Raw genomic sequence first — 25,548 nt, forward strand, 5'->3', positions numbered from 1 at the left:
CCCCTTAGAAATGTCCCGAGTTCGGCCGCCCGGGGCCTCCGGCCGCCCCGCCCCCACCCGCGCGCCTCGGCGCTGACGTCACCGGCGCTCACGCGGCCGAGCCGCCGCCCGAGGAGTCACGCGGCGGCGCTCCGCCGCCACCGCCCGAGGTGATGCGCCCTCTGCAGAGATCCCTCCGCGGCCGCCTGGAATTTTCCAGGCGCTCTGCCGGCCCTTCTTTCGGGTTTATGCGGGGCGGGGCGACCTAAGAAGACCCGGCGTTTGCTTTGGCCCCCTCGGGAATGCGGCCCCAGCCCGCCAACCCGCCCCCACTGCCCGGTCTTTCAGGGAACGGTGTTCCTACTCCCTCGTCCTCCGAAGAGAAAAAGGGGACTCTCCCCCGCGGAATCCTCTTCCCAAATATGACCTTGAAATCTATCTTCCGTGTCACGAGGCACTGCTAAAGGGGAGGCGGGGACAACTGAGGAATCCAGGTGGTGGACGCCCCGGGAGACCGAGACCCGCCTCCGAGTTGTCTCCCTGGGCAAGGTCAGGGAGGGACTTTTTTCCCCTCGCGTGGCGGTGGAGGAATCGTCCCGTTGAGCCGTGCCCCGAGTGATGCGGCCCGGGGCTATAAAAGCAAAAGTTGTGGCCTGTCAATCAGGAGTTAGCGACAGGGAGGGCCGCGGGCTTGGCTGTAGTTGTGGGGGAGGAAGTGGCCAGCTCAGGGTCTCAGGGGGCAGATGGGGGAGATGACAGGCTTAGATGAGACTCGAGGGGGTTGGGGTAGGAGAATAAGAAAGGTTAAAGAGGAAACGAGATCCTGGGGGACCTATGGTGGGGAGAGCTGCCTTGAAGGTCCCCGCAGTGACCCAGGGGAGCACAGCCCTTTAGCCCTGGCTGTCGCTTCCTTCTGGAGAACGGGAACTTGGCCTCTAGGAGGGCACCGCTCCTGCGTGGGCCGAGCGAGCCCCGTGCCCTGGTTTGTGTGGGAGGAGGAAAGAAGTTAGAAGCAGGAGGAGAACAGGATCTCAACGCCCTTACTGGAGAGGAAGCGGAATTGGGCGTTTGGCTCCCAGAGAATGATCAGGAAGGAAGGCAGTGGGGTGCAGGGCCCCAGGAGGGCTGGGAGGGCAGACCTCGAACTCGTCAATGTCAGCAGCCCCCTTTTTTTTCAGAGGGTTGTGAACCCGCGTGGGGATGAGGCCTGGTCTTGTGGATACTGAACTTAGCTTCGCGGGCCTGACAGCTCTGGCCCAGGGTGGTATGTAATTTTGGTTCGGCCTGGGACAGGGTCCAGGCCATGCCCAGCCTGGTGAAACCCAGGTCTGGGTGTGAGGTCAGACCCTTTGTCGGAGGTAAGGGTGGTCTCAGGAGTGACTGAGGAGGTAGGGTGCCATCGAAGCGGTTACTGGTGTGGCGCCTGACGCCTGACAGGCTGGGGCTGCTGAGGCAGGATATTTGTGTGTCTGGGGACAAAATTGACCCAAGCTTTATTTTCCAGGTGGCAGTGCTCCCCTTTGGACTTTTCCTCTAGGTTCCGTGCTAACTTCTTCTGTGAGCTCACTCTGCCCTTCCTCCTCCCTTTAACTCTCTCGAGGTTATCCATTCGTTTAAAACATTGCTTCTGGTAACCTGGTAAGCCTGGGAAAGTTGGCAACGGCCTTGAGAAGTTCGGTTATGTCGGTAATCGTGGAGGAGGAGAGGCACGCCCTGCTGAGACTCGGGGTGGGGTGGGGTGGTTCTTGCCTGCCTGCGGAGAGGGTGGGGACGGAATGTGTACCCTTGGGTGGGCCTGCAGCTATGGCACCAGCTGAAAGTTACGAAATGCCTCATGGACCATGGTTTGTTACTATAGTGTTCATCGTGGTCATCAGATGGCACCAGGAGAAATGGAGCCCATGGCCAGTGTGAGTCGTAGCAGTGCAGGAGGGGAGACCCTGAAGGAGAGAGCCCGCCTAAGTTGATGTCTGCAGATTGAATTTCCAGAGGCTTAGGAGGTGGAAGTTTCTCCAGTGTCCTGTTTCCAGGCCTTGCTCAGGAAGCCCTGTATGCAGGAGGCCACCATTTAAGGTTTTCAGATGAGCTCGCGAGGGGGCAATCATTCAAAGTCCAAAGCAGATGCATCGGGCCATCAGCAGATCTGTTGCTTTGAATGTTTGATCCCGGAGCACCAACCCCCAGGCACCCCTCCTTTTCCGGGGCGGAGGTTTTCAGATGCCGCGTCTTCTAAATTGAGCCTTCGGTCTTTGCTAGTTCTGTGCTACGAACATTGCTTCAAGAAGATTCTTAAGCTGTAGGACGTTGTAACGTGCCGCAACGCAGAGTCGTGCCTTGTAGATGAATCTTGCGGATGGAGCCCGGTGACTCGTTCGCCTACCCACGCGCCTGCCTGCCTGCACATTGGTTGGAGGAATTAGTGTGATGGTCTAACCTGTGTCTGGGGAAAGTGTTCACGTTTGAAACGCCTTGAGCAAATACTTAAATGAAGCCTACTGGCAAACCGAAGGGGGTGGGGGTGTGGGGGGGTCGTTGTGTTATGCTACAGTCCCGGGATGGGTACAAGTTGGTTGTGGCCAAATTCTGTTAGAAATGGCAGGTCTTTGGGCATTCTGATTGCATCACAGATGACTGAGGGAAATGGTTGGGGGGCTACCAGTGATCTTTGATGCTTCTATATATTTTTTCATGTGGATTTTGCTTGATTTCATTTGAAAGTAAACTTCAAATGGGAGGACCCAACTGAGGTGTGAGGGTTGGGGGGGGGGGGGCACACCTTGGCATTGGTTCTGGCAGGGGTGACAGTTGGAGTGGTACACGTTGGCATTGGTACTGGGAGGGGTGGGGGTGAGGAAAGGGAGAGGGTTGGGTTGATACCGTAAATGTTGCAGAGGGTAGGGGTGGTAGGGAATGGGGGTTGGAAGGGAATTCTGGCAAAAAGGGTAAAATTCTGGGGAAGGTAATCGACTCACAGAGAAAGAAGATACTAGTTAACGCTACTAGATTGTTAGTGCTAGTTACATTGTCTCTCAGAAAGCACAAAAGATTGCTTCAAAACTTTAGAAAGAAGCTAAAATTGTTTTGCCTTGCTGCAAGGTGGGAAAGAGGGAAGACAACTGAACATGAGTACAAGTCCCATGAAAGCTGGGTGGCAGGAGTCCCCATCGGCAGAGTGCTCACCAGCCTTTGCTGCTCCATGAGCTTTTTCAGTGGTTTATATGAAGGTGTGCGGGTGTTGGGGAGCTGTAAGTCTTAGGACTTTAAATGTGCACATTGTGAGCTTTTAAAGTATTGAAGTTTAAAATGTTGGTGTGCACTTGAGATTAGATGTACTCTTTGGGGTTTGGAACATTGCTATTTACTGAGATGTTGTGGTTGAAAATTCTGAGCAAAGTGAACGTGCAATGATAGGAATTTTATGTCTCAAACACATGTCTTGTCTTTGTGGTCCGTGTTAATAGCAGTAAAAATTTTTGCCATTAGTGTTTGTAACAGAATAACCTTTTTATGGTCACTGTAAAATTACTGTGATATATAGTAGCAAACAATCCATGTAGCCTTGCAAAGGTTGAGTGAATCGATTCTATCTTTAGTTTGAACATTTGTGCTTTTCAGATTGATCCAGTACTGGAGCAACTCTCAGCCAAAATCAGTTTGGGGAATAGGCAGAATGGTGGCCGGGGGAGCGGGGAGCCTTTACTAGATGTGGTCTGTTTTTAAAAATTCAGGGAAAGACAAGAAAACCGTTTATGATTACGTGTTTCTGAGCTGCATCCAGGGAGTTGGTAAAGTAATACCAGTAGCTCTTTCTCCTGTGCCTCTAACCTTAGATTTCACTAAAAATTTAAGATCCCCAATACCTTTTGCTTCTGGGATTTTTGTCTTATGGGTTCTTTTTTAATGTTTAAAAATATGTTGGAATCGTTCAGCTTTTCATCATGACTTGGGTATGATGTAATTCCTGTCCTCAGAATTTATTAGTCATGCGTGTATGGGGAAATGTGTTTGTTATGCTGTTGTGAAATGGAAGCTGTTACACTGGGTGGTTAAAGTACTTCTGTGTTGCTCTGTGCTGAGAACTAGTCTTCTGTTGCATCGTGTACATGATTACTAATCGTTTTCTTTACAGCACAAATAAAGGTTTGAGTTCTAAAACTCTTTAATTTGTATTGCTATCTTATGTTTTTCGACCTTTATCTTTTCTGTAAACAAGTTATCTTGATAATGACGTTGGATGTATCATCTTCTTATAGATTGAGGCCTAGATTTGCTGTTCAGTAGCTTTAAATAATTGAGGTCACTTAGTGGAGTGTGTAGTAACTTCAAATAAAACAAGTATGTCCTCAATGGTCTGCAGCCTGGTGGACAGGAATGGGGGCTCAGCTCACCGTAGGGAGTGTCTAATGGTCGTGCAAACTGATGCTGAACCACCCAGCCGGTGAAGGTCAGTGTCAAGGTCCTGGGCGAGTACTTTAATATCCTGGAACTTTAACTGGTTAGATTTCCAAATGGTATCATTGGAAAGGGGACCTATCATTCCCTTTGCTGAAGGGAGACCGTCTGAAGAATACAACAGACGCGTGTTCTGTGTTTTCTGTACTTGTGGTTTGGGGGAGCTGGAATGTATTTTGGACTCGAATCTAAACACAATTCTCATCTTTAGTACCAAAGACTTTGGTTTGGCTTTATTGGTAAGTGACATGAGTTTGGGCTCGATTGTGCACCTGCTCTGCGGAGCAGGCCAAGGTTAAACAGAGAGTGTGAGCAGAAGCTCTTGGAATCCATAGTTCGTCTCATGTGTCTAAATTGACTCTGTCCTGGGTGGGGAAGTGGCAGGAGGCTCATCCTGGGAGCAAAGTCCTCACGCTGCTGTTGTGTATTTACTCTTGGGCCCAAAGGTTTTGCCTCGCAGGAGGCAAAACTTTGGGCTCAGGATAGAAACCCTTGCCAACCTCCGTTAAGGCTTTAGTTTGCAAGGGAGCCGAAAGGGAAGTTTACCTTGGAAGGGGAGAGGAGATGGGACAGGCTAGGTCTGTGACCAAAACAAAGCGGTGGGAGAGCGTGGCCTAGAGAATTCCTCCAAGAGCAGGCATGGGACTGGCTATTGTCCTCCCTCCTTGTGTCTAGGTGGCCTGCGTCTAGGGTCCTGGTAAACCCTCATGTGTCTGCTACTGAGAAACTGGAGATGGGTGCTGGGGAGGAGGAAGTGGCCGGGCAGGGGTGGGGGGTGGGGGACAGGCTAAAGGCTCTGCTGAGAGTGGGCACGGCTGTGTGCAAGTTTCAGGATCCTTTCCCTGCTCACCTCTCTGGTCCTTCATCCCTGTAGAACAATCTAGGTCTCCTTTCCTATCTTACCCCTTCCCTTCTCTTTGCTTTTTACCCCAGCCCTCCTCCAGCTGCCCTGCCCTCTTTTCAGAACTAGTTTCTCCTTGTTTTTTATATGCTGACTACAAAACTCTTGCTTCCAACCTTGAAGGTAACTGCTATAAATGTTTTTCTAAATGGCAGTGTTTCCTAGCAACTATGTTGGCTGACAAAGGATTTCCATAAGGGTGTGGTTGGCACCCAGTGGTTGGTATTGGCAGACAGCAGGCAGCTGAAGCTCAGGCCCCCTAGCCTCCACCCAATCCAGGGGCTCCTGAGATGGTCTGAGAAAAAGGAGCCTTCTACCTGTTCTTCACCCACAATGATTCTCCCATCAAGTGAGTGGGCTGCAGGTGTGAATGACCGTGTTGATGATTTTTGCTAATCATTTTGCCTCCTCGTGCATAGCTCCGAACTCGGCCTTCTCTCTGAACTCGCACAGGCAGTGGATGACACGATGAAATTCATTAAGTAGAAAATGGTGATCTGGTGCAAGATGAAAGTAATGGGGGCATAAGGATAGCAAAAGTTGCGTTTGGAAGTTCATTTAAAAAGGAAAATAGCCTAAGAGTAAATATGGGTTGAGGCCTCTCTGTGCCCAGGTTGGGCATAGTCAGAACTGCCTAAGTGGCTCTCCTTACAAAAGGGATCAGACGCTAACCACCGCCTCTTCCACTCTGCCGGCTGCCCTTGGTTTGTCTTCCTGACCTTGGACATTAAGGGACTTGTAGGACCTCTTATGCCGCTCTGTGTGGCTGAGTGTCTGGAGGAAATGTTAACCTCTGGTCTGCTCTCTATTGTGTGGTGCTGATATTAAATGAAATGCAAACAGGCTTACAGATACTTGTATGTTTTAAGTGTTCGTATTTAACACAGACTGCACCCCTGCAGTCTGGGAGTGGGCAGAGGAAGGTAGCAAAATAACAAAAAATAAAAAGATGCAAAGGTGTATGTCCCTGGGGGTGTGGCCTTGACCTTGCTCTTGTGGGTGTCCTCTCCGCCACCTTCTGGCCTGCTGGGTAAGGACACTGCCTGCTCTCTGCTGCAGGCCCCTCAGCTCTGTGCCGCCTTCCCTCTCTTTTAAATACCTCTTAACTGAGTTCTCACGCATAAAAAAGGTTTATCATGAGGCTTACAAATAAGACAGAAAAACCAAAATCCTCAGTAATTTTCTGTTATGGTATGTTTGCTTCTAGAGTGTTTTTTTCTTCCTATGCATAAGATATGATTTTTTTTGTTACAAAAATGGGATTATGCCGTAAATTGCTTTGCAACTCCTTTCACTTAATATATAGTGAACATCTTTTCCTGTCATTAAAAGCATCTTTTGTGGTGATGTAATCCATCATATGGCTATATCAGTTTAAACAATCTTAAGTTAGATGATCTTATTTTCCAGGTTTTTTTTTTTTTTTTTTTTTTTTTTTCTCTTAAGAAGTACAGCTATGATGACCTTCCCTGTGGCTCACACTTGATCACATCTGATATTCTTTCTTTGGGGTATATGAATATATGAAATGCCTATGTCAAACTTAAGACTTTCGTTCATTTATAGTGCTAAATAGCCCTCCCGGAGGGACTTTGTAAATTAATGTTCTCATAATTGAGGTAAACCTGGCTTTGTCTTCCCTTTTCTACAGTATTCCAAGGTATCACTATATTAACCTTATATCTTTACCGCTACTGAGACAGAATATCTGTGGATTGGCCATTTGCAGTGGTGTGTGTGTGTGGGGGGGGCTAATTACTTGGGCTAATTGCTCATTTTCCTATTGGTTGTTTTGTAGAAACACATATTAAGGATATTAACAATCTATGTTCAACGTAAATACTTTTCCCGGTTTTTAGATTACCTTTTCATTTTGTGTATTGTGTTTCAGACATACGAAAGAGTGGCACCATTTTTCTGAGGTCCTTTTGCTATAGTTTCTGCACTCGGTGTTCTGCTTAGATCTCTCCCACCCCAAAAGTATATAAATATTAATCTGGATTTTCTTGTGACACTTATGGCTTAATTTTTTACGCTTAAACATGTACCACAACTGGAGTTTATTGTGCAGCCAGTGGGGGGTAGGGGCTGATGTCCTCTCAGAGCCCCCCAGAGCTTGCTCCCCTACTGGTGTCCCCCGCCCTGTGGCTACATGATTGAGTGGAAGAGTCGCGGCTGTCACAGTAGGACAGTTCACTGGAGAAGACCTTGGAGACAGGCAGGTATTGTCTTCTAGTGGGGGCCTCCGTGATGGAGGTTGCATTACCGCATCCTAACTGTTTTGGACCTATGGCAACGCCAGCCCCGGGGGCAGGTGTCCAAAGCAGGTGCCGAAGGATGGATCTGGGTTTTCCCCGACCTGGCCACTTAGAAGCTTTATGCACTAGAGAAAGTCACTGAACCCCACCCGCCGAGCCTGTTTCCCTCCTCTGTGAAATGGCGCCAGGTGAACGTGTGTCCTGGGCACATGGCTACTCTTCATCGAGCGTTTGCAGTGCCACCTTCCTCTCATTACCCAGCCTCCTGTCCAACCACTACCTCCTGGTTCCCCCTCCCTGCCCGCCTTGCTCTGAGCCTTTGATGGCAATCAGTGTGCATATTCTGGTCTGCTCTGGTTTTGCATTTCTGTTTTCATTTGCATTTCCCTGTATCAGTGGAGTTCACAAACACGTTGGACGTGGCTTTTTCTCAGGGTTGTTAATTCTTCCGTAAGAATGCTATGGATGGGCTTCTAGAGGTCTGTGAGTGCTCAGAAACGGTGTGTATTTTATATATATACACATATATATATTGTGTGTGTGTGAAAAGCATAAGCTTGCCGAAGAGGCCCATGACCTCAAAAAAAGATCAAATGAAAAACTGCATTATTGTATCCCGTGGTGCTTATACTATAGGATGTCTCCTCCGTCTCCTAAGTAGTAAGCAGTGTCTTGACTATTTTAGGTTGTGCCTGCTGTGAGCGTCTCTGTGAGTGTGGTATGTGTGTGGCGTTGCCTGCTCGGTGAGTATGCACGGTTTCACGGACTCGGATACTCTCCGGAAAGCTTACACTTCCTCTTGTGAGTATCTCCATTTCCCTGCGTAGTTGGTGACATCGGATATTTTCAATTTTTCTTATTACAACTTTTTTTTTAGTTGTGGTAAAATACAACATAAAATTTATCATCTTAATCATTTTTAAGTGTACAGTTCAGTAGCGTGACGTATTGTCGTGCAACCAATCTCCAGGGCGTTTTCATCTGGCAAAACTGAAACTCTGTGCCTGCTAAACTCCCCATTCCCTTCTCCCTCCCTCCCCTGGCAACCACCCTTCTCTGTTTCTGGGAGTTTGACCTTTCTAGGTACCTCATGTTAAACAGAATCATACGGTACTTGCCTTTGGTGACTGGCTTATTTTACTTGGCATAATATCCTCAAGGTTCATCTGTGTTACATGTGTCAAAATTCTCTTCCTTTTTACAAGAGCTGAAATGGGCACCTGGTTGGCTCAGTCATTGGAGCGTGCAACTTTTGATCTGAGGTCTATGAGCTCGAGCCCCATGTTGGGTGTGGAGTTTACTTTAAAAAAATAAAAGAGCCGGAACGTTCCATCAGATGTATGTAACACATTTTGTTTACCGCTGGTCAATTAATACCTGGGTCGCATCCACCTTTTGGTTGTTGTGAACGATGCTGCTGGGAACGTGGGTGTGCAAATACCTTTCGAAACCCTGCTTTTATTTCTTTGGGAGATACACCCAGAAGTGGGACTGCTGGATCATATGGTAATTCTACTTTTAATTTTTTGAAGAACCTCCATACTGTTTTCCACAGTGGTTGCACCAGTTTGCATTCCCACCGGTCTGCAAGAATCCCAGTTTTCCACATGGTCCCCAATACTTGCTATTTTCTGTTGTTTTATATAGCAGCCACCCTATTGGGTGTGAGGTGATGTTTCGTTGTGGTTTTGATTTGCATTTGCCTAATAATTAGTAATGTTGAGCATCTTTTCATAAGATTCTTGGCCATTTGAATGTCTTGTTTGGGGAAACATCTTTTCAAGTCCTTCGCCCATTTTAAAATCTGGGTCATTTTTTATTGTTATTGACTTGTAGTTCTTAAACTATATTTTGAATAATAACCCTTTATCAGATAGATGACTTAGAAATATTTTCTCCCATTGTGTGGGCTGCCTCTTCAGTCTGTTGATCGCGTCCTCTGATGCCCAGGAGTTTTTAGCCCTCATGTAGTCCAGTGTATCTATTTTTTTACCTTCGTCACCTGTGCCTTTGGTGCCACGTCCGAGAAGTCATTGCCGAGTCCAGTGTCATGAAGTATTTATTGCTACTATTAAAAGGGCTTTGGTAGTCTTGATCCATGTTTTTGAACTTACTGGTTAGTCCGTTTTACCATTTGGTCTACCATCTGCCTTTTACCTCTTTGCCCGCTTACTGTGTGAAATGCCTTACTGAGTTCTATAATGGTCGTAGATTCTTTGTTCCGTTCAGAAGGTAAGCGTTTGCCAGTTATGAGTGTCAAACGTACTCCTTTTTTCCCCTTCTGTTGTTGGTACAAAAAGTATCTATCACACAAGGACTTTTAAAACATCCATCTCCCAAGTCTAACAATAATTAGTAAGTCTGTTCATTTTGCTTCTGATTACGTTTTCTTCAGTAGCTAAATGTCTGTGTACTCTTACAGTTTCCTGAGTAGTCTTCACCTTATGAATCCAATTTAGGGGTGAATCTAAATTGATGAGTTATACTCATAAAGTGGAAATGTCAAACTTTTACTGACTGAATTCTACTTTGCTTTCCTCCAGGTCGGTATTAGTGTCTTGCAATTAATTATCTGCCTGAATCTGTTTCTGGAATTTTTAGCCGCTAGTTTCTGTTGTTTCTAGCCAAATACAGCAAATTTTAATGACCATCACTGTTACTACGTTTGAAAACCTAGTATGTGGAGGCTATGCTGCTCCCTTTAAGGCAAGAGTATTCTCTCCTTGTTGGAACTTGAGTACACAGAACTGGGTTAATCTTTGGTTTGTGACATGACACGGCTCTCTTTTATTTGCTTCCTTGGAGTTTTTAATAATGTGGTAAGCATTTCTGAGACTTGTGTTCAGTGTCAAACCTAGGACGTTAGACAGTAGCTTTTTCTACCCGGGTGGTCATCTTCTCCCCCTGCCCCCATCTCTAGGCCAATGTAATCGCCATCCCGAATACTGGATTTATCTTTACTTGCTTTCTTTTCATATAACTTAAAAAAAAAAAAAAAATCCACCTAAGTGTGTTTGTTAAGGAAGCTCCAGGCATTCGCAGCCCCTCCAGGACAGCACAGCACAGCAGCTGTGCCATCTGGGATTCTCCATCTTGTCAGGTGGGTTGAGACTTTCTGCTGCCAAAGTAGAGTAATGTGCTATGGAATTGAGTTAAAACCGATCGCTCTCTACGACTGCTTGTCGGTACCGGAATTGAGCATCAGATAGTGTCTGACTTATTTAGACCTAGCAAGACTCTGAGTCCACTTCTGGCGTTCTTTCTCCTAAGCAGGCTGAAAAACCAACTATTCTAGGACAGCAGTTGTGACATCGGCCGAAAGTGGCTTTTAATTATATCTTATTTGTTTGGTCTTGTTGAAATCTTCTTGCCTGGCATCTGTCTGTCAGCATTTCTAATCCCAAGTGGAAAAGGCGTGCATCCGGGTGGGGCACAGTCTGCTCCCTCTGCTGCCTGCCTGCCGCACCCAGCCTTAGCTGGTTCCCCCTTTAAGTACGCGCTTCCCCTCAGAGGCCCCCCGAGGGCCAGGAGCACAGGTGTGAGCCCTGCTCTGTCTCTTACTCGACTAATAGGGTCATGGGGAGCTTCACGCTGGGAACCACAAGGCCCAGATCTATCCCCGGCAGCCTTATTCTTGCCCCCTTCGCTTCTGGGGTAAGTGGTAGCTGTCCCCTTGACTCCTCTGTCGATGTAACAGCTGTGGGACCAGCTGTCTGTGTGTCAGAGCGAGGCCCTGCCTCTGCCTCCTGCTGACCCCAAGGGCAGAGGCTCTGCCGGTTTTCTTCCAGTTTGTTTCAAGATATAAAAAATGTTCAGAGTGATATGTGCACATATAAAAAATTCAAACCCTGTAAAGGGGATGTAGCGACATCCTTCTCTAACCCCAGCCTCCCTTCCCACAGAGGCAGCAGTTGCGGCCAGTCGCTTGCATTTCTTTCTGGATAATCCTGTGTACCTATTTCACTACAGAGGCCCCGGCACACCACATCCGGTCTCGCGCTTTGGACTGTTCAGTTAACGGTACGTCTAGGAGCTCACCGCTTGTCTTTTTTGGCCTCCTTGGGCTTTTCGAAACACATCTGTGTGGTAGTCAGTGTTTAAATTTACCCATTTTCCCTTGTGAGGAGCAATTAGATTGTTTCTAGCAATTTTTACGGTGTATAAGGCTATACTGAGTATCTGCCTATGTGGTTGTTTGTGTATATGGGCAACTGTGCCTTTGGGGGAAGGTTTCTGGGTCTTGGTCTGTGTGTCTTTCTGAATATGATGGGTGCTGCCAGCCCACGCTCGCCGTAGCTCCGTTCTTCCGCTTCACGTTTTCCCGCACTTCACCAACACCGTTCTTAAACTTGGTTACTTGTCAATGTGAGAAGTAAAAATAGCATTTCATTGTAGTTTTGAGTTCTATTTCTATTGGGCTGCGTACTTACAGATTTTCAAGAGCTTTTCATATATTGAAGAAATTAAGCCTTTGTCACTGATGCGGCAAATACTTGCCTGTTTGTCGTTGATCTGGCTTTTGTGTTTCATGCTAGAATGTTGCTGTTCAGAGTGTTAAATACACTTATGTATCAATGTTTTCTTTTAGGGCTTCTGGGTTTTATGACTCAGGTTGTGAAGTGCCCCCCCAACCCCCACCCCATTCCAGACGCAGTGGTTCCCTGCAGCCCGGCCTTGGCCGTTTGGGGTTTTATCTTTGCTGAGTAGAAGGTAAGCTCCAGTGTCGCCGCGGTTCAGTTTCCACTTTGTGATTCTGTAAAGCTGAGTGAACACTTTGTCGGCCGACGTGTGTGACGGCTTGTGCCTCAGTTATGTGTTCATCTCCTGAGAACCCTTCACTGGAGGACGTCTACCCTCGAATGACTACAAAACATTAAGTTTGTAGTTTGCCCTTTTTTCCTTTTTTTTAAGTTGACGCGCGATGCTGCCACGTTGCTTTCAAGTTGTAATTTGCCTTTTAAATTTACTTGCTGCATCTTGCCAGTGGTTTTCAGTTTTGTTGTCAAGTCTGTTATTTTGATCGTGGTTTCATACTTTGATGTGCTGCCGTATTTCCCACTGGCTTCCTTGTGCTTTCATTTTTGACATTTGACATAACTCTTTAATCCGTCTAGAAGTCGTGTTGGTGTTTGTACAGTGTGAGGTAAGAATCCAATTAGTTCAAGACGGCTGATTTCCCCAGCGCCGCTTCCTGGATGATGCCTTCTCTACTGATCTGAAGCTTGTTAGTTATGTACTAAGTACCTTTAATGTGATTGAGTATGTTTCTGAACTTTCTAGTTTGTTCCGCCGATCTATCTTTCCTCCGCCAGTCCAGTGTTTTCATTATATTAGCTTTATCACATCTGATTGTAAAACGTGGTAATACAAGCCCCTGGCATTCTTTTTTTAAGGTACTCTGATTTTTACTGGAATTGTTTATGTTTATCGATATGTTATGACGTTGAGACTTTCCATTTAGGAACAGGCCCCCCCTGTTCGTTTAGGATTGGATGATTTTCGTGTCCCTCAGAAATTATAGCCCTCTCTTAGGCAAGTTATGGACATTTATGAAGTTCGCTCCTAGATATGTTATATTCTGTGTTGTGGTTAGATATATTTTTCCATTAAAATTCCTGGTTGTGGTAGTATATGATAAGACTTGTTTTATAGGTATACATTATTTCGGACATAAATAGGCTGATTATTAAGGCCAATTGGAAGACAATATAGCATCCAGGCTAAAAGGGCTTTTGAGTCAGATGACTCTGCTCTCATGCTTGACTTGCCCCTTATTTATTTTCTGTGCCACGAGCTCTCTGCCTCAGTTTCTCCATTTGTAAGAAGGGATAATCATATTATCTACTAAGAAGTGGGATGAGGGTTTAATGAAATAAAGAGGCATCGTGCTCAGTGCTCTGCTGACACGGAGTGAGCACTGTTCTACTGGAGTTTCAGAGTCATCTTTAATGGTTCTGTCATCCATGTGATTCATTCCGTTTTTCATGCTTCTCTCCTGTCTTGCTGGCATTGGCTGTAATCACTAATGAGCTGTGAGCATCGTGGTCTTGTTCCCACCCAATCCGCTGGTGGGATCTGTCGGCGGATAGAGGGGTCAGGCTGGCCCTGGCAGGTGTGCACAAGCCCCAGCAGCACACTTCAGGCTGCCCGTTGGTTGTCATCCTGACGGTCCTCAGCTGGAGTGATCTGCTGACAGACCTCTTCAAATTTTACTATTCACGTATTTGTTTTATCATGTATTTGAAAATTGCTGGTTTTCTATTTATGGTGGTAATACAACATTTCCTTTTAAGAGAAATATATTTGTTCTCTTTTTAATTGAAGTGTCCCCCCACATACTGTAAGATTCATACTGTCAACGTGTACAATTCAGTGGGTTTTAGTGTGTTCACCGTGTTTTGCCAACCATCACTGTCATCCCATTTCCAGGACTTTTTCATTTTCCCAAACAGAAGCCTGATCCCCATAAAACAGTAACTTCCCATCCCTCCCTCCCTCCTCCCGGTTCCCCCCCCCCACTTTTTTTCCTGCATTTTCATTATTGTAACTGATCAAAGTCTGTTTGCAATAGATGTGAATGTGAGTTAAGTACATGTGACATTGATTTGGCAGAGGCAACCTAGTGATTGGCAAGAACACAGCACGAGCAGCTTCTGCAGGTTGGTGTTCCTCCTCCTGGTTCCTGATAACCTTTACTATACTCTCTGTCTATTTGCCTATTCTAGGTTCCTCCTACGAACGGAATCATACATTTGTCCTTTTGTGTCCGTCCTACTTCAGTTAGCACAGTGTTTGCAAGTTTCATTCACGTTGCAGCATGTAACAATACTCGATTCCTTTGTGAGGCTGAATATGCCCTTGGTGTGGCTACACCACATTTTGTTGATCCAGTCATTTGTTGGACATTTGGGTTGTTTCCACTCATTTGGCTATTATGAATAATACCTCTATGCACTTTTTATGTGAATTTGTTTTAAATTGTCTTTGGTGTGTGCCTCAGAGTGGAAGTGCTGGGTCAGATAACTCTGTGCTTAACTTTTTGAGGATCCGCAAAACTGTCTCCCAGTGTAGCTGCACCATTTTACATTCTCGCCATTAATTGATGAGGTTTCTGATTTCTCCACACCCTCAACCCTTGTTCTTATTTAGCTGTGTGTGTGTGTGTGTGTGTGTGTGTGTGTGTGTGTGTGTGTGTGGTTTTTATATAAGCTCTATGCCCAGTGTAGGATTTGAACTCCCAACCCGGGGTCGCATGCTCATCCACCCAAGCCAGCCAGGCACCCCTCTGGCTTTTTGATCATAGCCATCCTAATGGGTGTGATGTGGTATGTCCTGTGATTTTGATTTGCACTTCTCTCATGACTAACAGTGTCTAGCACCTTTCCATGTGCTTGTTGGCCATGTGTAGATCTTCTCTAGAGAACTGTCTATACTGATCTTTTGTCCCCTTTTTAATTGAGTGTTTATCTTTTCGTTATTGAATTTTAAGAGTTCTTTGTGTATTCTGGATACTAGAGCCTTATCATGCTTTTCCCTTCTGGGGGTCGTGTTTCCACTTTCTTGGTAGTGTTCTTTGACATAAAATAAATTTATATGTCGAAAGTAACTTGATTTAAGGAAAAAAAAAACAAACTAGGACTGGTTATACGGCAAAAAATGTCCAGGTGTCGTGTGAATGATTAAGGTTTGGGGGCAGAGAAAAGAGTGTTCCGATCCTGTAGCGTGAAGTGGGTGAGCACTCCTTCCTGTGCGACGTCAGCGGGTTCCACCTGGTGCGTGTGCCGGGGTCGTCTCGTTGGAGTGCTTGGAAGGTTTGGTTTTGTTTTTTATGTCCAGTAATAGATAATGGATTTATTCGGATGTCTTTTCTGCATTCCCCCCCCCCCCCCGCCGCTGCCCCCCCAAGCATCGAGTTTTTCTCCTTTCATTCTCTCATGATTAATTACATCACGGAATATTATGGCCTCCTGTGGTTTCTGAAACACACCCGTCCCAAGCCTGGAGCTCTATTCCGCCAACACAGAAATGAATCAGAAGGTCCACTTCAGCTTCAGGGCGTTGTCAGGCAGGCTTCCGTATCAGGACCTCAGGAAAGGCAGAGACGCTTTTAAGAGCAGCAGCAAAGAGCAAACCTCTGAGCTGGACAACTGACTTTCTGTTCCCTGCTTTGCCACTTAGCACGTGACGTTGACCACATTTCTAAAATCCTTGAAGCCGGTTTCCTTAATAAAATGGGGACAAAAATAAAGTCAGAACATAACTCGTGGTTTGCGTGAGGCTGAGATGAGGGGTCACACGGCACAGGTGCTGGGAGTGAGGGGCCCTGCTGTTTCCGGTCCCTGTCAGCCTCCCCACTTTGCACAGTTGACTGGACACAGAGTGTTGGGTAATGCCGCCCGGGCCGCCACTTCCTTTTGGAGATTCCAAGTTCTTTGCGAACTTCCAATGTCTTCCTGAGTTATAGGCTAGTCCGTATTTCTATTTCATTGTAAGTCAATTTGTTTGAATTAAGGTTTCTAAGAAAATTGCCTTCTTAAATACGTATTAGTGTAGAGCTTTTTTTTTTTTTTTTTTTTTTTTTTTGCATTTTAATATCCTTGTCAATGGTTTTTGGGGGTGGAAGGAAAAAAAATAGTTTTCACTTTTTATTCCTAGTTTATCTCTGACAGACTTTCGAGAGATCTATTTTACTGGTTTTTTCAAAGAAGCAACTTTAGAGAGAATACCCAGTTCTGTTTTCATGTTGTAATTTATTAATTTCTGCTTTTACTTCATTAATTCTTGTGCTCTCCTTGGATGTTGTTTGTCCCTCTTTTTCCAGTCTTGCCTTACGTGCTTAGTGCGGAAGGCGGGGGAGGCAGAGCGCGGTCAGGGAGGCTGTGGCAGGAGGCGGTCCTGCTCTAGCCCCACTGTGACCACGGACAGAGCCCTCCAATGCTGACGCGTGGACCCTCCGTAAGGGAGGCAGCTGCTGCCCCCTCCCCGCCCCCGCCACCCCCGCCGCCAGAGGATGCGTGGAGGCCAGTTAGTGGCCAGGGCCCAGCGGGAGCATGGGGGGCGTTCTGCAGGGGGGAACGGCCAACTGCTGTTGCTTCGGTCCACAGTTTGGTTTCTAACGATCACTCCAACCAACAGCCTCCTCGGTGTCCAGATACTCGGCTGGTCTCCACAGACACAGGCAGGCGAGATGAAAGGCCTTGCCTTCCCGTGGTGCCCCCGTTCTCCCGGGGGACGGGTCTCCGATGGTGACTAGATAGATGGTGAGTGAACACGGTGCGGCAACAGCCACCGGGGATGGAGTGCAGCCTGAGGGTGAAGACAGAGCCCTAACCCAGGGGAGACCTTTGAGCTGTCGCTTGACAGGTAGGTGAGGCTGTAAGGAAGAGCATTCCTGGCTGAGAAAAGGGCGATAGCAAAGCCTCTGAGCTGTGAAGGGAACTGGCTGGAGCTGGGAGTGCAGGTGGGGCTGGCCGGGCCACGGTGGGGACTCAGGAGGTGCCCCTTGGTGCACCTGAAGGCTCCCTGTCTGTATTTGGGAAAAGAGTTTATTGTCCTTATTTCCTATTTGCTTTTGCTTTTAGTTCTGACGTATCATTTGAACATAGTTATTTAAAGAGTGCGCTTTAAATTTCCCGAGGTTTCGGAAGGGTTGTGTTTTGTTTTTTTTAACTATTATAATCAATTTCTATTTTAATGAATGGTTACCTGAGGAAGTGCCCGGTACAGTTTCTGCCCTTTTGGATCTGTGGCTCCCTTTCTTCGCTGCTTAAGGTATGATTATTTTTATAAATGCTCCATGGCGTTTGAGAAAGTATTCTTTGTCACATTCCGTACGTTGGGTCCGTCCCTCTCGACGGTTTGGGGGTCCAGTCCAAAGCCGCGACGTCCCCATGTAATGCGAAGCGTGATTCCATTTTCCCCACCACTCGTGGTTCTCTCCGCTGCCCCCAAGACTGCTCACCGGTTTTGTTCTGTGTGTTTCGCTGCAGTGTATTTGGTGCGTGGAGTCCGGCCCTGCCGCGTGGAGTGCCGGGTGCTGACCGGGCAGACGGGAGCCCACCCCCTCCCCACCCCCACCTCACTGTCTCCTCCTTTGCGGGTTGAATGAAGTACCTGTGTGTTGGAATTTTCAACTGTTGAACCTTGAAACCATTTTTCCATCTCTCGTCTGTTTCCTGCCCGTGTCGTGTCTTCGTTGTATACAGTAGTGATCGGGAGCCATTTTGCTTCTTCCACTTCAGGCTACCTTGTAGACACAGTGACTCGTGTTGAAATAATCCGCCTGTTCTGGCTGAGGCTCTCTGGGGTGTTCCAGGCTGTGAGCCTGCCACTGTCACCTCGTGGGCTTTTGCGTGGGCTGGTTCCAGCATTTTGTAATCCTGAATTACACGGGCACAGGCGTCTTTGGGCAAATCCTCTCTTATACCTCCAGGCTGCTCTTGGTTTGTCCCCTGGCCGGAGGCAAGGGGCGGGAATTGCTTGCTTCTCTTCGCTCACTGCCCTGGGTCCAGATGTTTGGAAAGGGCCGGTTATGCACTCCTGTTTTGCCCACTGCCCTGCCAACACAATTTTTTCTGTTTTTGCCTGTGAGTGTGGAGTGCTTCCTTGAAGCCATTTTATTTTATTTTTATTTTATTTTTCCCTTGAAGCCATTTTAATTTTCACTGGGGACACGTTTCCTGTGTAGGTCACTCTCTGAGTTTCCTTAAGCAGACACCTTGAGGGTCTTGTCACTAACATGTTGAATTAATTCTTTGCTCATCTTACAGACTGTGTTTTGACTACCCCCCCCCCCCCCCATTTTTTAAGGCCTTTTAAGGTCAGAGCTTTGTTCCTCCGTCAGGTTGGGACTTAGATGGCTATGCACGGTTCCTCTTTCCTGCTGCAGTAAGTAAGTGCCTGCCTTTTGTGGTGTGTTTGGGGGCTGAAGCCTGGAGAGAGGCCAGGAGGGGCGATGGGCAAGCGAGGAGGTGGGGGAGAGGTGAGGGAGATGGGTGAGGGGGATGGAAGTCTGGCTCTGAGCTCACCCAGTGGTCCCCAGACCTTGGGGTGTGTGTGTGTGTGTGTGTGTGTGTGTGTGTGTGTGTGTGTGTGAGAGAGAGAGAGAGAGACAGACAGACAGACAGACAGACAAGACTGGCTGTGCTTGCAGAGCATCCGTCAGGACTAGTAGAGAGGACCCGTTGTCAGCCTGGCCTGGTGTGACCCTGAACAGGTCTCAGTCCTCTCTGAGCCTCACCTTCTCCTCTGGACTCCACTGGAGAAGGGCTACTGGGCTCCTCCGGGCTGGTGGGAGGGGTCCAGGAGCCCTCCCCTCGTAAGAGGCCAGGACAGGACTCCTGGATGAGGACCGCAGAGCTTGGGGATGCTCCCACTGGACCCGCCGTGGGCCCACAGGAGGCAGAGCCCAGCCTGGGAGCAGCAGGTGCTTGGGGCCCAGATGGGGAGGGTGGCCCAGGGCAGGTAAAGTGGCCCAGGGTCCAGGGTACGCTTCCTGTTCCTCCTGTCTCTGGGGCCCTGGTGACTCAGACCGTCCTCTCGGGGAACTCAGACACGGGGCCAGAGGCTGGTGGGGACACTGTGCTTCTGACTTCATTTTCAAGCAGTGGCAGCTTCGCAGGAAGGACCCCACAGCCGGCACTGGTGGAGAGAGCGAGGACGGCAGGCCAGGCAGGTGGGCTAGACTGTGTGGCCCCACACAGCAGGGGCCCAGCAGATGCGGAGGACCACTGGCATTTGAGCTAGGCTGGGGTGCTTGAAATTTCCTCTAGTTCTTAGATTTCCTGTTCTGGATGAAAAACTTGAAAGTTTTGCCTTTAATTATAAAAGTCATCTGCATACAGTTAAAAATTCAAGCCATGGAAAAGGTATAAAATGAAAGTAAAATCCTTCTCCCCTCACTCATCCCAGCCCTACTGCAGAGAGGTGGCCTCTCCCATTTCTTAGGATCTTTTTGGAAATTTCCATCTACATACGAAGACATTGCCCTACAGTGAGCAGGACCATAACTTGTGGTTCAGTTTTCCGTCGGACTTTGTGAGCTCCTGCAGTTGGGATGTGCATCCAGCACAACAGGAAACATGTGTCCATGCGGCCAAGGGGACACGCGTCCCCCTGGCTGCACCTTTGACAGGGCTGTCAGGGCAGCGAGGGGGAACCTGGGAGGGAAGGGGGCCCGGAGCCGCCGCAGGTGTTTCTTTTACTGGCCGCGGCCCATGGCCGCGTTCAGGTTTTGCTTTTCACCTTTGAGTCTGTGAGAAAACAAGCAGGAAAAAGCAAAAGGCGCTGGTGGTGGCACGCCCGGTGCTGCTGGGCCAGGGTTCGAGTCCCTGTGGCGTCTCTGCTTCCTTCCTGCTCCCCATTCCGGGCCCTTGCCCTCCGTGGTCCTGAGGAGAGACGTTGGGCTGAAGCACCCAGGGCCTCCCCCAGGAGTGCTCCCCTCCACGGTCTCCTCCATCGCCCCCTTGGAGGACCCGGGGCTGGGCTCTCAAGGGCTCTCCCCCTCCCTTGGGCCGTATGTAGATGAACTAGCCCCATCTGAACCAATCCTTCCAGAAGAAGAGGAGAGCTTGGGAGCTGTGAACCCCAAGGCCGAGGGTGTGTGTGCTCCCCACCTGGTCTCCTCCATCTGAGGCTCCCAGGACCAACTCACCACCGCCCTCCACCTCCGAGGACCAGGATGGCTCTTCTGGGAAGGCTGAGGGGGTGAGGAGTTCTGGGCTGGCAGGTCAGGGTGTGGGGTGGCCCTGGGGGAGAAGAAGGCAGGGCCAACGCACACACAGGCCCTGGGGCAGGAAATGGGGCGGGAGGGGCCAGAATGGGCACCGAGGGATCTGAGACTGCACTCTCCAGGCTCCTGGGACCTGGATGGATCCCAGGAGACACCCCACCCCCACCACCGCCCCGCCTCCTGCCTGGGACCCAACAGGGACAGTGTGCTGTGATCCTGAGCAAGCTCCACGCAAGCCCCAGCAGCGGCTGCCTCTGCCTCTCTCCAGCTTTGTCAGCCTCCCCATCCCTTCCCCGCATCCCAGAAAGAGGTCAGAGGATCACAATCCATTTCACTGGCCCCAGTGCCGATGGCTGCCTTGTCTCCAGCCCAGCCCATGGTCACGCCATCAGTGCAGAGCCTGATTTGGGGCTCGATCCCCTGAACCTTGAGATCATGACCTGAGTCAAGATCAAGAGTCCGACGCTCAACCAACTGAGCCAGCCAGGCACCCTGACAAAACCTCTTTTAAGGGACTTCCAGGAAGCCTGGCTGGCTCAGTCAGCGGAGCATGTGACTCTTGATCTAAGGGCCATGAGTTCTAGCCCCATGTTGGGGGTAGAGTTTAGTTAATACAAAAAAAGAAAAAATAAGGGACCTTGGCTTGGGTCCTCCTAAAGGAGACTGATGGCCGCTTTGTCATCGTCTGCAATCCCTCAACCTCTTAGCAAATTTTGGTGACAGAAAATTGCCCTGTGGATCTGGTGTTTCTGGCTGAGGTGGTGAGAGGAGGCAGCAGGAAGCTGTGGTCTTGGCGGGTGGCCTGTGTGCATCCTTAGCAGCCAGGCCTGGCACTAAGGTCACAATGTCCACCAAGGTGCCTGTCTATCTGAAGTGCGGCCACCACATGAGTCAGAAGAAGCCTTGGGACCTTTAGTCCTTGGACATGATCAACCAGCTGCTAGGGGCTGACAGGCTTATGCTCGCGCATAAGCAAAGGCGGGGAGGCCGGGAAGAAATGACAGAGAGGAGCCAACATGTCTCAAAGAGCATGGACCTGAGTGTGACCTAGGCTGTTTGAGACTCAGTTTCCCCATCTCTAAAACTGAGTCAATGGTACCTACCTTGCAGGGTTGTGGGGAAAACTAGGAATAACATTTATGAATTGCCACATGGAAAGTATTCAAAAATGGCTATGGACGTAAAGGAACTCGGAACTTGGGAACGAGACGACTGTAAAGCAGGAAAAGCAGGCTGGAATCAGCTGGGAACAGCTTTGCCTGCAAGGCTGAGCGGAGGCAGTGGGGAGCTGCAGATGAATTTTAAGCAGAAGAGACACATGATCAGATCCGGGTTCTAGAAGGGTCACCACCCAGGCCAATGAAAGACAGACCAAAGGTCAAAGCGGAGGAAGCCAGTGCAGGATGAGGAGGACTGGACGAGGTAGGGACAGTGAGGACAGAGGCGGGGAGAGTGTTAAGATGGGGCTTGGTGTCTGATTGGTACAGACCATGTGGGCAGCTGGAGGCAACTTCAAGCCTCAGTTTCCCCTTCTTCCATTCTCCGCTGGTTCTTCATCCTTCTGACCCTGTGGATCCCAGACTCCCCCCTCACCCCCAGCCTCTCCTGCCTCCAGGTCCTGTGTCAGATTTCATCGTGGAGGCTGAATTTGACCAGGAGGCATTTTGCTTGGCTTTGTGGCCTTTTTTAAATGTTTAAAAAATTTTTATTGGGGACACACACACGCACAATGTAAAACCTGCCATTTAACCAGTTTTAAGTCTTTAATTCGATGGCATTAATGACATTCACAAAGTTGTGCAACCATCACCACTATTTCCAAATCTCTTTCATAGCCCCCGACAAGCCACATCCATTAGTTACTCCCATTTCCCCTCCCCCACAGCCCCTGGTGACCTCTACCCTACTTTCTGTTTCTATGAATCTGCCAATTCTAGATATTTCATGTAAATAGAATCTAAAATAATTGTCCCAGGAAACTAAGGCAACACTGTATGTTAACTATGCTGGAGTTAAATTTTTATATTCTTTTTTTTAAGGCAGGAGAGTTTTGGGTTTTTTTTAAATGTTTATTTTTGAGAGAGAGAGAGAGAGAGCATGAGCAGGACAGGGGCAGAGAGAGGGGAACAGAGGATCCAAAGCAGACTGTGCACTGACAGCAGCAAGCCCGATGTGGGGCTTGAACTCTGGAACTGCAAGATCATGATCTGAGCCTAAGTCAGACACTCAAGTGACTGAGCCACGCAGGTGCCCCTGGAGTTAAAAATTTTTTTAAAGAAAAAAAACCCCTTATATATATTTTTAAAATATTTTATTTATTTTCAAGAGGTAGGGGAGGGGCACAGAGGAAGGGGGACAGAGCGTCCGAAGCAGGCTCTGCGCTGACACCTGCCTGCTGCGGGGCTAGAACTCACAAACTGTGAGATCATGATCTGAACCGAAGTTGGACGCTCAATCGACTGAGCCACCCACGTGCCCCCCAAAGACCCTTAAATCTTAATGAAAGAAAGAAAAATAAAGTAACTTCTTCTTTTCATTAATAAAAGTAAATAATAAATAAAATAAAAATTGTCCTTTGGGGTCTGACTTCCTCCACTTGGCGTGTTTTCAGGGTTCATCGATGCTGTAGCATGTGTCAATGCTTCTTTCTTTTTTATGTCCAAATAACACTGTAGGCAGGGGGTGGGGAGCTGAAGGGCCAGCACCTTCTTGCCTGCAAGGTCCCCCTTCAGCGCTTGGGTGGCTTGTCCCTTCGACCTTGGGAGACGAAGACAAGAAAAAAGGACACCCTCCTTAGAGCTTCACCCAGCTGGAAGGCCACACTTGACCTGGACCTGAGTGGAGGCCAGAGTAGCCAAGAAAGGGGGATGTGCTTTCCCCGGGTCCCCTGGAATTGTGCCCCCCATCCTCCCTGCATCACGCACCAGCCCAAAGGCCCTGGGAAGCCACTCCCGGTTGCTGTACTGGGCTGGAGAAAGGGAATCTGAAGGGACTAGGAGGCGGCTCCCACACGGGGGCGGGGCGGGGGCGGCAGGACTGTCCTTCATGCCCATCTCTGGGTCAGTTCTGCTCAGCCTCGCACGAGGCGGGGGCTCAGCGGCACTTACAGGAGTGAGATCGCAAGGACAAAGTGGCCTACGAAGGAGAGGTTTGAGGCTCACCCCCTCCCGGCACCATGCCCATTTCCAGAGCCTAAATTTGCCTCCTGCTTGAGTTGTGTCAGGATAGGAACCACACGGGGGCCATCAGCCATGCCATCCCTTGCCTGACTACTCCTGGTGGGTCTTCCCTCCTTGAAGGTCCTTGAAGGTATGTAGCTGTTCTGGCCCTGTCTTCCCTCCTCCACTGCTGGCAACCTCTGCAAACTCCCATGCCTCCCCCTTTCAGGGCAGGGACTGGTCCCAAGGATTCCAGCCACTGTGCTGCCTGCCTCACAGTGCCAGCACCTCTCCCCAGCTCTGAGGCCCTGCTTCTTCCACCACCTCGAGAGCTTGTCCGTAATGCAGGGAACACTGTCACGCGGGCTGCTTGGCCAAACGTCAGAAGCCCTTCTCTAGGAGCCAAGATGTAGCTGCCCTTGGTCAGCACGATCCTCCATCACCTGGCTGGTCTAGGTGATGGGCATCAAACCCGGTACCACCGGAGGGAAACTCTCCATGTCCAGAAGGAAGGAGGTCAGTCAATCCTAGCCGGGTGCCTCATCCCTCTATAGGACAGAGAGAGCAGTTCAGCCTTCTGGGCCCCCACCCCCTTAGCCCTGAAAAGGCAAGAGACCAGAAGTCTGACCCATCTACCCACTGACTAGATGTCTCCCCTCTTCTCATCTGGAGGTTGCTGTGGGTAGTGCTCGTACATAAGGTAGGTGATGTGCGTCGGGAAACACCTTACAGAGTAGGGCAGGTTGGGTGAGGTGGGGGGAGGGGGGGAGTTGCAAAGAATACGGATGATAAGCCAATTCTCCCTAGGCTTCATCTCCCCAAAGCTGAGCACCTGTTTTCTCAGCGTCTACAGACGGGCAGCACCAAATGGCCAAGCCACCTCCAGACTCCAGGTCAAGAGCCTCCCTTTTCCATAAGTTTACAGCCAGGACAAACTGTTCACCCTGACACCTCAGTGTCGGGCACAGGGCCTGGCACTTGTCTCCTGCTTGAGTTGTGCTCAGTAAGTGTCTGTGGAATGAAGGAAGAAATGAATGTATAAATGAAACCAAGCCCACAGCTGCTGTGGGGTTTTAGGTGACTCTCTGAGAACGATCTCTCCCTTCTTTAGGCCGGGAAGACTCAGATAAATTTCTGGAACAAAGGAACAGAGTTCTGAGTGATTTATGTGCACCTTCATTTTATCCTAACAGCCCTCTGAGGTCAGATGTAGTATCTCTATCCTGCTGAAACTGAGGTTGGGAGAGACTGACACCCACAGTGGACAGGGCCAAAATTAAACCTAGATCCATCGACTCCCAAGCCTATGTTCTTGTGATGCCACATGTTCTTGAATTAGAAACCTCAGGTAGCGATGAGATAGGGATGCAAGGCCAAGAACACAGGCCTACTGGGGGAATCCAAGCACTTGGGTCTTCTCTGCGCTTCATTTTTTTCCCATCTGGGAAAGCTCTGTAAGGCATCCAATAGTGTTTGGAGACAGAGGGCTCTACTTCTGGCCACTACTGAGGACCTGAGTCAGATGTCAGCCCTGGGGAATTTCCCCATGGGTCCTGTCCACCAGGCAAACCCCAGATGAAGGCGGGCCGACCATGGGATGCGGGAGTGGGCTTTTCCACAGACACCAAGGGCCACGGTGCCAGCCACTCAAGATGAAACATTGTGCATGCTTTGGGGGCTTTGGGATACTTCTGGGGGTAGCAGGATCTCCAGAGACTAGCACTCAACCAGACTCCACCATGGTAGAGTGATTAGTCAGCTCCCGGGTCTGTGTCTGAAGCAAAGAAACAACCAACTTAGCGACTGGCTTCCAAGGATGGATAGAAGAAAGGAGAACATTCCAGGCAGGGAGCAAAGCAGAAGCCAAGGCCAGGAACCCAGACTAATGGGTTACAAGACTGGAAAAGGGCTGGCCTCTGATGTGTCTGCTTCTCCCATGTGTGAGGCTCAAGTGAGTTGTGTTTGAAGAATTACGAAAAAACGCTTGGATCGCAAGTCTAAACTCAACATGGTATATCTCTGTTTTTATTTATTAACAATAATGTTTTACTTATTCTGTGCCAGATACTG

The 25,548-nt window shown here is 48.8% G+C and overlaps 1 long non-coding RNA gene across 2 annotated transcripts; it reads left to right on the forward strand.

Annotated features, from left to right (window-relative positions):
• Positions 1-625: 625 nt before the first annotated feature.
• LOC122199215 lies at positions 626-19,650 on the forward strand. 2 transcript variants are annotated; one of them, XR_006193421.1, is made up of 4 exons: positions 626-8,391; positions 11,493-11,610; positions 12,179-12,300; positions 16,726-19,650. It is a non-coding gene; the product is annotated as an uncharacterized LOC122199215 (long non-coding RNA). The 2 variants fall into 2 exon arrangements; XR_006193420.1 differs by lacking the exon at positions 16,726-19,650 and having other exon boundaries at positions 627-8,391; positions 12,179-14,733.
• Positions 19,651-25,548: the final 5,898 nt, after the last annotated feature.

The sequence above is a fragment of the Panthera leo genome, chromosome D1, assembly GCF_018350215.1.
Source record: "Panthera leo isolate Ple1 chromosome D1, P.leo_Ple1_pat1.1, whole genome shotgun sequence".
Classification (NCBI taxonomy): domain Eukaryota; kingdom Metazoa; phylum Chordata; class Mammalia; order Carnivora; family Felidae; genus Panthera; species Panthera leo.